Raw genomic sequence first — 13,336 nt, 5'->3', positions numbered from 1 at the left:
GGCACTCCTGTCTTCCACTGCCTCCCGCAGTTTGGTCAAACTCATGTTCGTAGCTTCGAGAACACTGTCCAACCATCTCGTCCTCTGTCGTCATCTTCTCCTAGTGGCCATGATCTTGGTTTTTTTGATGTTGAGCTTCAGACCATATTTTGCGCTCTCCTCTTTCACCCTCATTAAAAGGTTCTTTAATTCCTCCTCGCTTTCTGTCATCAAGGTTGTGTCATCTGCATATCTGAGGTTGTTGATATTTCTTCCGGCAATCTTAATTCCGGCTTGGGATTCATCTAGTCCAGCCTTTCGCATGATGAATTCTGCATATAAGTTAAATAAGCAGGGAGACAATATACAACCTTGTCATACTCCTTTCCCAATTTTGAACCAATCAGTTGTTCCATATCCAGTTCTAACTGTAGCTTCTTGTCCCACATAGAGATTTCTCAGGAGACAGATGAGGTGATCAGGCACTCCCATTTCTTTAAGAACTTGCCATAGTTTGCTGTGGTCGACACAGTCAAAGGCTTTTGCATAGTCAATGAAGCAGAAGTAGACGTTTTTCTGGAACTCTCTAGCTTTCTCCATAATCCAGCGCATGTTTGCTATTTGGTCGCTGGTTCCTCTGCCCCTGAAGGAATATATCCACCCCCATAGTCTAGCCCAGACACTGAGATCCAGCGCTGAGGGCCTTCTGGTGGTTCCCTCATTGCAAGAAGTGAGATTACGGGGAACCAGGCAGAGGGCCTTCTCGGCAGTGCCGCCTGCCCTGTGGAACACCCACCCGTCAGATTTCAAGGAAATAAACATCTATCTGACTTTTAGATGACATCTGAAGGCAGCCCTGTACAGAGTTTTTAATGTTGTTGTTGTTGTTGTTTATATTTTGCTGGAAGCCACCCAGAGTGACTGGGGCAACCCAGTCCGATGGGTGGCATATAAATAATAAAATGATGATGATGAAGATGATGATGATGTGCCTTGTCGGACATAACCTCCACAAGCAGGGCCGCCCCAACACACTTTGCTGCCTGAGGCAAAGAACAAGATGTTGCCTCTCTCCATTCCATGTGCAAAAGCTGACTAGACTGGCAACTGAGATTTAACGCACATGGCTTCCCCCAGAATCCTGGGAACTGGAATTCATTGAGGCTGCTGGGAATTGTAATTCTGTAAGGGGCGAGAGGTGGCTCTGGTGGTGCTGTGGGTTAAACCACTGAGCCTAGGGCTTGCTGATCAGAAGGTCAGCGGTTCGAATCCCTGCGACGGGGTGAGCTCCCGTTGCTTGGTCCCAGCTCCTGCCAACCTAGCAGTTCGAAAGCACATCAAAGTGCAAGTAGATAAATAGGTACCACTGCGGCGGGAAGGTAAACAGCGTTTCCGTGCGCTGCTCTGGTTCGCCAGAAGCAGCTTTGTCATGCTGGCCACATGACCCGGAAGCTGTATGTCAGCTCCCTCGGCCAATAACGCGAGATGAGCATCGCAACCCCAGAGTTGGTCACAACTGGACCTAATGGTCAGGGGTCCCTTTACCTTTTAAGGGGCAGGTGACACTTCCTAGAATTCTTTGGGGGAAGCCATGTGCCTTAAAAGCATCGTGCGGATGTAACCTGAATTTCACTTCAGCATCCTCCATTGCCTCTGAGTGGAGCAGGGGAGCTTAAGGGGCCCAAGAAAGACTTGATGGCACACATTCAAGAGCTCTGTCTCCTCGCAACCCTTCAGAATTGCCTGAGGCAGCTGCATCACTTGGCCTCCTGGTAGGGCCAGCTCCATCTGCAAGTTAAGAGAGCACCTTGGTGGACTTGGACCACATTCACCCCGTGCATCTGAAGTGATACAGTATGAGACCACAGAATCACAGAGTTGGAGGGGACCCCACGGGTCATCCAGCCCAACCCCCTGCAATGCAGGAATCTCAGCTAAAGCATTCAGGACAGATGGCCATCCAACCACTTGAAACTGTCATGGCTCCCCACCACCACCACCACCACCCTCAAGCGTGCCAAAAATGGTTAGGAGACTTCCTATTCCCCTCGCAGAGCTAGAGTTCCCAGAATTGCCTGGGTATAGAGATTGCCTATTAAACCATAAAGGCTTCCGGTGGTGCTCCTGGGCAGGTGCCCCAGATTCTGAGTTTTTGCTTTAGAAAAAGTATGCCTGTAGCACTGCAAGAAATAAAAAATTGGGGCAAAGTGTGCAGCATCTTCTAGGCTGTATCTGTGAAAGGAGTGTGGTGTGGGCACATTGTAATTTTTCCCTGGTACTGAGGAATGTTCCCTGTTGTTATTAGCAACATCATGTGTGTGTGTGTGTGTGTGTGTGTGTGTGTGTGTGTGTGTGTGTGATCTCCATAATCAGGACGTAGCTGTCTTTCTCACTTTGGGTAATCCATTCCCCACAGCCAGTCATTTTGCATTGTGCCATGCCTCCTCTGCGGAAGCTCTTTTGTGAGTGCTACTCCCAGCACTAGAATCATAGAATCGTAGAGTTGGAAGAAACCACAAGGGCCACCCAGTCCAACCCCCCGCCAAGCAGGAAACACCATCAAAACATTCTTGACATATGCCTGTCAAGCCTCTGATTAAAGACCTCCAAAGAAGGAGACTCCACCACACTCCTTGGTAGAAAATTCCACTGTTGAACAGCTCTTACTGTCAGGAAGTTCTTCCTAATGTTTAGGTGGAATTTTCTTTCTTGTAGTTTGAATCCATTGCTCCGTGTCCGCTTCTCTGGAGCAGCAGAAAACAACCTTTCTCCCTCCTCTATATGACATCCTTTTATATATTTGAACATGGCTATCATATCACCCCTTAACCTTCTCTTCTCCAGGCTAAACATACCCAGCTCCCTAAGCCATTCCTCATAAGGCATCGTATCCAGGCCTTTGACCATTTTGGTTGCCCTCTTCTGGACACGTTCCAGCTTGTCAGTATCCTTCTTGAACTGTGGTGCCCAGAACTGGACACAGTACTCCAGGTGAGTGAGGTCTGACCAGAGCAGAATACAGTGGTACTATTACTAGCACTCTCAAAATTCAAAATGTGTCCGCTCTTCCAAAAAGTTGGCGGCCCTTGGGCTGATCCATAGGGACTCTATTGTATGTTGTGAACACTAATTGAAATCCTTACCCGCCGAGTCAGGCGGAACCTCTCCATCTCCTGACCCCAAACAGGGGCTCTCTTCAGCAGTCTCCAATAGGTTTCTTGTGACCGGGCCAATGGGCCAGCTTTTAATTTAATTAACTGTCATAAGATACGCCACCCGTCACTGACTCCTCATCCATACAGCTCTTTCCCACCCCCCTCTACACACTACAGATTTGCTCTCTTAGGGACTCCCTTGTCCCGTGGGAATATCAATTCAAAGGGATCCCATTGAATGGTGGGATTGTCCCCTGGATTTCTAAGCAGGAGTTTGTGGAGTCAAGTCAAGTGTGTTTCATCTTGAAGTCTCTCCAAGGAAATGGCTGCCTTTGCGAACCTTCATTTCTTTTTGTTGGTGCTGTTCCTGGCTATAACTGCTGCTGTCTGTGAGTATGGGGCAATATCTTTCATCCCTTAATTTTTAAAGGGATAACTATCAGTATCCCTTGACCTTAAAAATCAATCAATCAATCCTACCCTTTGCTCCAAGGAACTTGGGAGTGGCACGCACAATTTAGCTGTGATTCCTACATTGCAGGGGGTTGGACTAGAGGACCCTTAGGGATAGTTTCCCACTTGACAGTTCTCTGATTCTGTCAGTCCTATTTCATCCCCACAATGTGAGATAAGTGAGGCTGCGGGGGTAAGTGGCTCAGGTCACCCAGTGAGCTTCACGGCTGTCTAGATGCAAAGATTGTACTACCTCGAAATATTTTAACTGCCTCAATGCAAGAGGGTCGTAGACAGTGTAGACAGTGTTTGTCCCTGTGTACAGTGTAATGTGTGTGAAGAAGTCTGTTGAGTGCAGTCACTGGTTCACCCATCCCGATATTGTCCACAAGGAAGAGGGACGTGGGTGGTGCTGTGGTCTAAACCACTGAGCCTCTTGGGCTTGCCGATCGGAAGGTCGGCGGTTCGAATCCCCGTGACGGGGTGAGCTCCCATTCCTGTGTCCCAGCTCCGGCCAACCTAGCAGTTCGAAAGCATAAATAGGTACTGCTGTGGCAGGAAGGTAAACAGTGTTTCCATGTGCTCTGGCTTCCGTCACGGTGCCCCCTTGCGCCAGAAGCGGCTTAGTCCTGCTGGCCACATGACCCGGAAAGCTGTCTGTGGACAAACGCCGGCTCTCTCGGCCTGAAAGCGAGATGAGCGGCGTAACCTCATAGTCACTTTTGACTGGGCTTAACCATCCAAGGGTCCTTTACCTTTGCCTGCCTGCAATGACTTGCAGTTTCTCCCTTCCCTCCTTGGAGATGGCTGGAATTGAACTCGCAACCTTCTACATACAAATGCTCTGCCGCTGAGCCACAGCCCTTGCCCAACACCTGTGCATCATGCTTGCCCACAGGGAGAAGGTATCAAGGGAAGAATGAAATTTCCTGTTGCTTGCAGCAGACAAAAAGCATGCCATGACGATTTAGCCCCGAAGAATCTCCCTCTCTGGGCGAACTGCAACAGAACCTATCTTTTGAGAGGGCATTCATGTGCTTGGTTTTTCCGTTCTGCTGTTGCTGTTCACAGGTCTGGATGTTGGCACTGGAGAATGGGGTTGCGGAAACTACCGAGGCTACTGCCGCAAGGATTGTTTCCCCCAGGAAAAGTCTCTGGGGCCCGAAGACTGTGCTGAAGGCTTGGTGTAAGTTTCCTTCTTATGCCCCCTTCCCTGTTCTCATCTTTCTGTTGTTGAGATGATATATAATCCTCAGCACAGCAGCCTGGTGGGAAATCAGGGGAACCAAACTTAAAGGGAAACTAGGCAACAGAACCAAACTTCTGTAACACGATGGCTGAAATGTTCTTTAATTATTACTATTCATTTCTTGCATTTATAGCCCAACTTTTATCTAAGGATCTCAAGGTGGTGTACATAATTCTCCCCCACCCTCTTTTAATCCCCACAAGCCTGAGAGGTAGGCTAGGCTGAGAGTGAATGACTGGCTCCGAGCCCCACGGCGGAGTGAAGATTTGAACCCTGGTCTCCCAGGTCCAGGACTCTCAGCGCTACAACACGACACTGGCTTTGGGTAGGGTGTGCAAGTGTCCCACTTGATGGGAGTGCAGTCCTCCCGTTGCTTGATGCAAGCCCAGTTTAAAAGAGAGCTACATGCCTGAGAGAACTATCTCATGACACACTGAAAACCAATTTTCCGTTTCTGCCAACATCCAAAGATCTACAAAATTGGGTAGAACTTCTTAAATTGCATGTGACTTGGTGGTAACGCAAATCTAAAATTCTGTGAACCGCCCCGAGACCTCTGAGTATAGGACGGTATATAAATTCAATAAATAAATAAAATAAAAATAGTACAGGCCAATCAATAGTTTGCAAGTGACCTGGGCCATCTTCCCCGGTATGGCGAGATGCATCATATGCAGTTTAAAACCTAGCAATTATTTCTAAATAGGCATCTATGAATTAGCACGTGCAAAATGTATGCAAATCTGTAAACCTTTTGTCCTCCTTTTTGGCAAACGCACATGTGAACACTAGGGTGATGACAGCCTCATTTTCCTGTATCATAGATTGATGGTCTTTCATTAAAGATTAGATAAAATCTTACTTTCAAAGAGATTTGATAAAAAAAAAACCTCACGCACAAAATGATTTTAAAAATTTTATTTATCAGTTTTTTGACCATTTTTGAAGTCACTGTAAGCAGATATAAAATTGAACCCAAGCTTTAGAGTCACATATATACAACATTATATAGGGTCATCAAACACACAAGGAAGCTTTTTTTAGCTGCAGTAACAGTATAGACGCCGCTAGAGGGCGATGTTTTGCTACCTCTCCTGTAGGTTCTTTTCCCAGCATGCCCGGCAGGGTCTGCTGGCTGAGTTTTGAGGTCCGGTCCCAAAAAGGGGCTTTTACCTTGCGCAGGTGTGACATTTGTATACCCTATGTTGCTAAGAACACTCCCCATTGTGGAATGTGGTGTTGTGACCAAATTTGATACGAAATATATATAGAATTGTTAATACAATTTTATGAAATGGTAAAACGGCATACTGTAGAAAAAAAATTAAAAACGGTTTGTGCCTGACCTTTTTAAATATTTCAATGGAATATACCTCATTTTAGACATTAATAGGCAAAAGTTCATCCATTTTTTGAGGAAAAAAAATGAAAAAGTCATCACCCTAGTGACCACCCTAAACCCCTGCGATGTCTCAGTGTGATTTTTTAAAAAATTCATGCCGCAGAAGGCCATCTTTCGTCACTACTAGCTGTGTGCATACACCATCCCTTTAAAGCATATTCTTCCCCTCAAAGAATTCTGGGCACTGCAGTTTGTTCAGGGTTGATGGGAACTGTGAGTGCTAAACTACGTTGCCCAGAATTCTTTGAGGGAAAGAATCTCATTTGATTGAGTTTTAAAGACATAGTGCATGCTCAGTCTTCTTAGTATTGTGTATTGCGTTTTTAATATTCGGTTGGGAGCCGCCCAGAGTGGCTGGGGAAACCCAGCCAGATGGGCGGGGTATAAATAATAAATTATTATTAAATTATTATTATTATTAGTCATGATGACTATATACGGTACATATATCTTGGACATTGAAGTTTAGGTTTGCTAATAATAAAGGCACAAATACAGGGTGGGAGAAACCTGGCTTGAGAGCAGTACATGTGAAAAGGATCTAGGAGTCTCGGTAGACCACAAACTTGACATGAGTCAGCAGTGTGATGCAGCAGCTAAAAAAGCCAATGCAATTCTGGGCTGCATCAATAGGAGCATAGCATCTAGATCAAGGGAAGTAATAGTACCACTGTATTCTGCTCTGGTCAGACCTCACCTGGAGTACTGTGTCCAGTTCTGGGCACCACAGTTCAAGAAGGATACTGACAAGCTGGAACGTGTCCAGAGGAGGGCAACCAAAATGGTCAAAGGCCTGGAAACAATGCCTTATGAGGAACGTCTTAGGGAGCTGGGTATGTTTAGCCTGGAGAAGAGAAGGTTAAGGGGTGATATGATAGCCATGTTCAAATATATAAAAGGATGTCATATAGAGGAGGGAGAAAGGTTGTTTTCTGCTGCTCCAGAGAAGCGGACACAGAGCAATGGATTCAAACTACAAGAAAGAAGATTCCACCTAAACTTCCTGACAGTAAGAGCTGTTCGGCAGTGGAACTTGCTGCCAAGGAGTGTGGTGGAGTCTCCTTCTTTGCAGGTCTTTAAGCAGAGGCTTGACAGCCATCTGTCAGGAATGCTTTGATGGTGTTTCCTGCTTGGCAGGGGGTTGGACTGAATGGCCCTTGTGGTCTCTTCCAACTCTATGATTCTAATAATTTGGTGCACTAGCAGTGCATTCTCTTAACCACTTATTCTTTCCGTTTACAGCTGCTGCATATCAGGCATGTTGGCATAGCAATTTGGCTTGATCCGAGTGACTGGGCTGTGAAGAGAATTTCTCGAGGACGGTTGCAGGAGAGCAGGCGACAAAGAGCACAAAACAGCAGCCCCTTCATTGCAGCAAACAGCTTGCAAACAATAAAACTATTTCTCCTCGGCTTTTGCTCTGACTTATAATGAATCATTTCTTTATCATTAGTTATGGCAGCTTCATTACCCAGACCTAGGAGCGGGCAGGAAAAGACAATATAGGTGACGGGGGGGGGGTCCCTTCTGTCGCACTTCTGAGCTCAGTGCCTCCAGTTTATCAGTGTTTTGCAGGACACACTCGGGTGCATGGCGGCACTCCAGATTTGCACATTTAAAGTGGATTAAAGCACGCTCTAGCACAACAAATATGTTTGGGGAAACCCAGCCAGATGGGTGGGGTATAAATAATAAATTATTATTAAATTATTATTATTATTAAGTCATGATGACTATATACGGTACTGTTATGTACTGAGCTGAATCCTAGAACAATAGGATTCAGAAACAGCGGGAGCTACCCAATCCAACTCCAGGTGGAAGTGAATCCGCAACCTGATTGGCCTGCCGGAGCAGCCAATCAGGCGGCGGGCAGAAGTGAATCTGCTACCTGATTGGCCTGTAGGAGCAGCCAATCAGGCTGCAGGCAGAAGTCAATCCACAATATAATTGGCCCACAGGTGTAGCCCTGAAGTAGCCAATCACGCAAGGCCCATTGTGTAAATAATGTATATAAGCAGATGGTTTTGGGAAAAGAGCCATTCTTCTTCTCCTCTTCTCCTTGATGACTATGAGCTGAATAAAGAGCATGAAATTCACTCTCGACTCCGAGTACATTTCACTGGCGACGAGGATGGGATCCTGCTGAGCTGACCGCCACCACGCACTGCACCGCAGCACCGCCACCTGCTGCACCGCTGCATCGCACCGTGCATCCAGGCTTCAGCTCCAGGACCCAAGGAACCCAGAATGGCAACCGACAGCAGCTTCTCGCCATTCAAACCAGCATCAGGAGACTGGGAAGGGTACGCTGCCCGTTTCAACTTCCTCCTGCAAGCGAAAGAAGTCACCAACGATGCCATGAAGAGGGCGACATTCTTCAGCGTCTGTGGAGAGGAGACGTTTGAAATCGCCCGGGCTCTCCTTGCACCTAGAGATGTCGCTACCGTCTCGTACAAAACAATAATGGAACGGCTGAAGGAGCACTTCTCACCACAGCCCTCGGTGGTAGCTTGCCGAAATGCCTTCTACGCAAAGCGGCAAGCCCCGGGGGAAACCATAACTGGGTTTGTGACCTCCCTCCGCCAAGCCGCCCGGCTATGCAACTTCTCAGAGTTGGAGAACATGCTTCGTGACCGCCTCGTCGGTGGCCTGAGGGACGAGATGTTGCAACGACGCCTCTACGCCAAAAAAGACCTCACGTTCCAGATTGCTCTGGAGGAAGCCCTGGCAACCGAAGCCGCCGAGAGGTCAACGCAAGAGGCACGACCGGCCCCGCCATCCCAACCGAGGGTCTACCACGAAGACCTCACCGACGAATCCGAATCTGACAGGGAGGAAGTACACCGAGTACAGCGGCGCACTCAAGCAGCACACACACCACAGCAGCCTCGACGAGAAGGAGGGAACTGTGCAAGCTGCGGGGAGAACCACGAGAGGAGGACCTGTCGTTTCCGCAACGCAGAGTGCAGGCAGTGCAGAAAATTGGGACACATCGCCCGGGTGTGTCGGGCTCGACTCACCCGTCGACAAGCATCAGATGACCGACCCAGGAGCCCCAGGTCACATGGCACCATGCACCAAGGCAACTCGACGGAGATCACGGACTACCAGGTATTCCAGTTGCCCCATCCCAGCACAGAGAAAATTTATATAGAGGTACAGATAGAGGGAGCCCCATGCCGCATGGAGCTGGACACGGGTTCAACTCTATCCATAATCTCGGCCCGAACATTAAGGGAACTGTGCCCTAATGGGGGTCCCAAACTAAGGCCGGCCCCATTCACCCTCCGGGACTTCCAGAAACGTAAGGTCCCTACAATGGGGGTGGGGACCTTCAGGGTGCAATATCGAGGGCGAAAGCAACAATTGGACTTGCTGGTAGTTAAGGGCCCCTACGTTAGCTTACTGGGACTGGCATGGTTTGGACCTCTGGGGCTAGCCGTTACCGGGGTGAACCGCACTAGCTTACAAGTGGACGTGGACGCCATATGCAAAGAGTTTCCAGGGGTTTTCGATGGGGCATTGGGACGATATACAGGACCCCCCATTGCCCTACAGCTAGACCCCGCTGTACGACCCATCAGGCACAAGGCCCGCCGGGTCCCGTTCGCCCTGAAACCCCGCATAGACGAGGAATTGGACCGACTCGTGGAGCAAGGAGTGCTGGAGCCGGTGCCCAACGCCCCCTGGGAAACTCCAATTGTCACACCCGTCAAGCCTAACGGTTCGGTCCGCATCTGTGCAGACTACAAATGCACCATAAACAAGGCTCTCACGGCCCATGCATACCCAGTGCCAGTGGTCAGCCATGTCCTCGCCACCCTGGCTGGGTCAAAAATCTTTGGCAAACTGGACTTGGCCCAAGCGTATCAACAGTTGCCTGTGGACGAAGCCACAGCAGAGGCTCAGACGATTGTGACGCACAGAGGGGCATTCAGAGTAAAGCGGCTGCAATTTGGCGTTAGCGTGGCACCAGGCATATTCCAGAATCTAATGGACTCTCTCCTTAAAGGGATTCCTGGCGTCACCCCCTTCTTCGATGATGTACTGATCGCCGGGCCCACACCAGAGGAATTTGAGGACCGCCTCCGCTCCGTCCTGCACCGTTTCCAGACGGCGGGCCTCAAGGTGAAGCGGGAAAAGTGTTTACTGGGAGTGCCGCAGGTGGACTTTCTGGGATTTAAGGTGGACGCAGAAGGGGTCCATCCAACCGGTGACAAGGTACGGGCCATTTGTGAGGCCCCAGCGCCCAAGAGCAAGCCCGAACTTCAGTCATTCTTGGGACTATTGAACTTTTACCATGCCTTTCTTCCGCATAAGGCAGCGGTAGCGGAGCCCCTACACAGACTCCTAGATAAAAGGGCCCCTTGGGTGTGGGGCCAGCGACAAAGGGCCGCATTCCAGGCAGTCAAGGACTTGCTCGTCTCGAACTCGGTCTTGGCACACTTCGACGAGAGGCTGCCAGTGGTGCTGGCATGCGACGCCTCTCCCTATGGCATCGGCGCTGTCCTGGGACACCAACTCCCAGATGGAAGAGAGGTGCCGGTGGCATACTTCTCCCAGACGCTTGCTGCAGCCGAACGAAACTACTCACAGATTGACAAGGAGGGTCTGGCAATCGTGAAGGGCGTAAAAAAATTCCATGATTTCTTGTACGGGCGGCCCTTTACCATAGTGACTGACCACAAGCCGTTGCTTGGCCTGTTTGCCCCCGAGAAGCAGACCCCCCAAGTGTTGTCTCCACGTGTCCTCAGGTGGTCAATTTTCCTTGCCGGCTACCAGTATGCACTAATCCACCGCCCTGGGAAGGCGATGGGCCACGCAGACGCCCTCAGCAGGCTACCACTACCAGAAACAGGCCCCGACCCAGCGCCTGCGCAAGAGGTTATGACCCTGGAGCTGCTTCCCGACCGACCCATTCAGGCACAAGAAGTTGCGCACCATTCCACAAAAGATAGGGTCATCTCCCGGGTCCTGGACTGGGTGTGGCGAGGATGGCCCAGCAGCAGCCCCGGGCCAGAATTCGCTGGCTACACAAACCGCAAACATGAACTGTCGGCCCACAAGGGGTGCTTGTTATGGGGAAGCAGGGTTGTTGTTCCCCAGCCCCTCCGCAAAAGGGTCCTCACAGCCCTACACGAGACACACCCAGGGGTAGTGAGGATGAAGGCCCTTGCCAGGAGTTATGTGTGGTGGCCGGGGATTGACAGAGAGATAGAGGCCTGGGTCCAACACTGCCAGACCTGCCAAGAATCCCGCCCGGATCCCCCAAGGGCCCCAGTCCAGCCCTGGGAGTCTGCCCGACATCCATGGTCACGCTTGCACGTGGACTTCGCTGGACCCTTCCAGGGAAAAACATTCTTCATAGTGGTGGATTCCTACACCAAATGGCTGGAGGTCGCACTGGTACCGTCCACTTCTACGGCGGCAGCCATCCGGGTACTACGTAAGCTTTTTGCAACCCACGGGCTCCCTGACACCCTCGTCTCGGACAATGGAACCGCATTCACGTCAGAGGAGTTCCAGACCTTCACAGCGCAGAACGCCATCCGCCACATCCGCTCAGCACCATTCCACCCTGCCACCAATGGCCAAGCGGAGCGCATGGTGCGGACCACCAAGGACAGCCTCCGCCGCATGACACAAGGGGACTGGGAATACCGCCTTGCCGCATTTCTTCTAGCACAGCACAGCACCCCAAGCACAACGACGGGCCGGAGCCCAGCTGAACTACTAATGGGCCGGCGCCTTGCAACTAGACTGGACCGACTTCACCCCGACAGAGCTCAGGATGAGGTAGTGGTGGGGAAAGGCAGGAACCCCCGGACATTTGTGGCCCAGGACGCAGTGTACGCAAAGAATTTTGGGGCAGGCCCAGCATGGGTACCCGCCACAGTCACCAAGGTGACCGGTCCCGTGTCGTACGAGGTACTAACGGAAGGGGGGCAATGTTGGCGCCGCCACTGCGACCAGCTACGGCGACGATTCCCAGGAGGAACCCGGGAGGAGAGCGGGACAGAGGGGTCCCAAGGGGACAGCAGGGCAGTGAGGCCTGTAGAGCGAGAGGGGTGGGCAGGGGAAGCAGAAGCAGAAGCAGTAGGCACAGAGGGGCGCCCCGAGGCTGGAAGGACACCGGAACCAGAGCCACAACCTAGTGGTTCAGTGGCGCCAGACCAGACAGCCCCGGCACAGCCAGCAGCCTCGGAACACGAACCAGAACCAGAACCCCTGACCAAGGAACACCCCAGGCCACAACGCACACGGAGGCGGCCAGCAGACCTTGGGGACTACGAATGCAACTTCCCGGGCAGGACTGGAACTTAGAGGGGAGGGGTGTTATGTACTGAGCTGAATCCTAGAACAATAGGATTCAGAAACAGCGGGAGCTACCCAATCCAACTCCAGGTGGAAGTGAATCCGCAACCTGATTGGCCTGCCGGAGCAGCCAATCAGGCGGCGGGCAGAAGTGAATCTGCTACCTGATTGGCCTGTAGGAGCAGCCAATCAGGCTGCAGGCAGAAGTCAATCCACAATATAATTGGCCCACAGGTGTAGCCCTGAAGTAGCCAATCACGCAAGGCCCATTGTGTAAATAATGTATATAAGCAGATGGTTTTGGGAAAAGAGCCATTCTTCTTCTCCTCTTCTCCTTGATGACTATGAGCTGAATAAAGAGCATGAAATTCACTCTCGACTCCGAGTACATTTCAGGTACATATATCTTGGACATTGAAGTTTAGGTTTGAAAAGTATGGGTCGAACGAAAGATTAACAGGAAGATGTGCAAACACCCACACAGAGAAATCAGAATGGATGAATGTTCTGCCCTGCACACAGGGCTGTTTCCCCGAACTTTTTTTGACTGTACACCCTTTAAAAATAAATTTAAAAGAATTATGCATCTTCCATAGTTTGATACATCCACTTTATAATCATTTATCCTACATTGTTTTACTTCCCCACACATCCCTCCATGGGTTGATTAGGGTTGCCAGACTGAATAGAGGACAGGACTTCTGTGCCTTTAATTGCCCTGCTCTCTTTTGAGTCTGGAAACCTTAAAGAGAAACCAGCAGACCCTTTGTTTAATTTCCA

General features: G+C 50.2%; 1 long non-coding RNA gene across 1 annotated transcript in view; it reads left to right on the top strand.

The window, feature by feature from the left end:
• Positions 1-7,651, top strand: part of LOC118085791 (uncharacterized) — a 33,963-nt gene extending 26,312 nt beyond the window's left edge. The window contains exons 2-3 of the long non-coding RNA XR_015949809.1: positions 4,659-4,773; positions 7,481-7,651. This is a non-coding gene — a long non-coding RNA (uncharacterized LOC118085791). The remainder of the gene's footprint in view (positions 1-4,658; positions 4,774-7,480) is intronic.
• The last annotated feature ends 5,685 nt before the right edge of the window (positions 7,652-13,336 follow it).

The sequence above is a fragment of the Zootoca vivipara genome, chromosome 4 (assembly GCF_965207765.1).
Source record: "Zootoca vivipara chromosome 4, rZooViv2.hap1.1, whole genome shotgun sequence".
Classification (NCBI taxonomy): Eukaryota; Metazoa; Chordata; class Lepidosauria; order Squamata; family Lacertidae; genus Zootoca; species Zootoca vivipara.
Note: the sequence above shows the minus strand (reverse complement) of the source record. Positions and strands in the feature narration are given on the sequence as shown.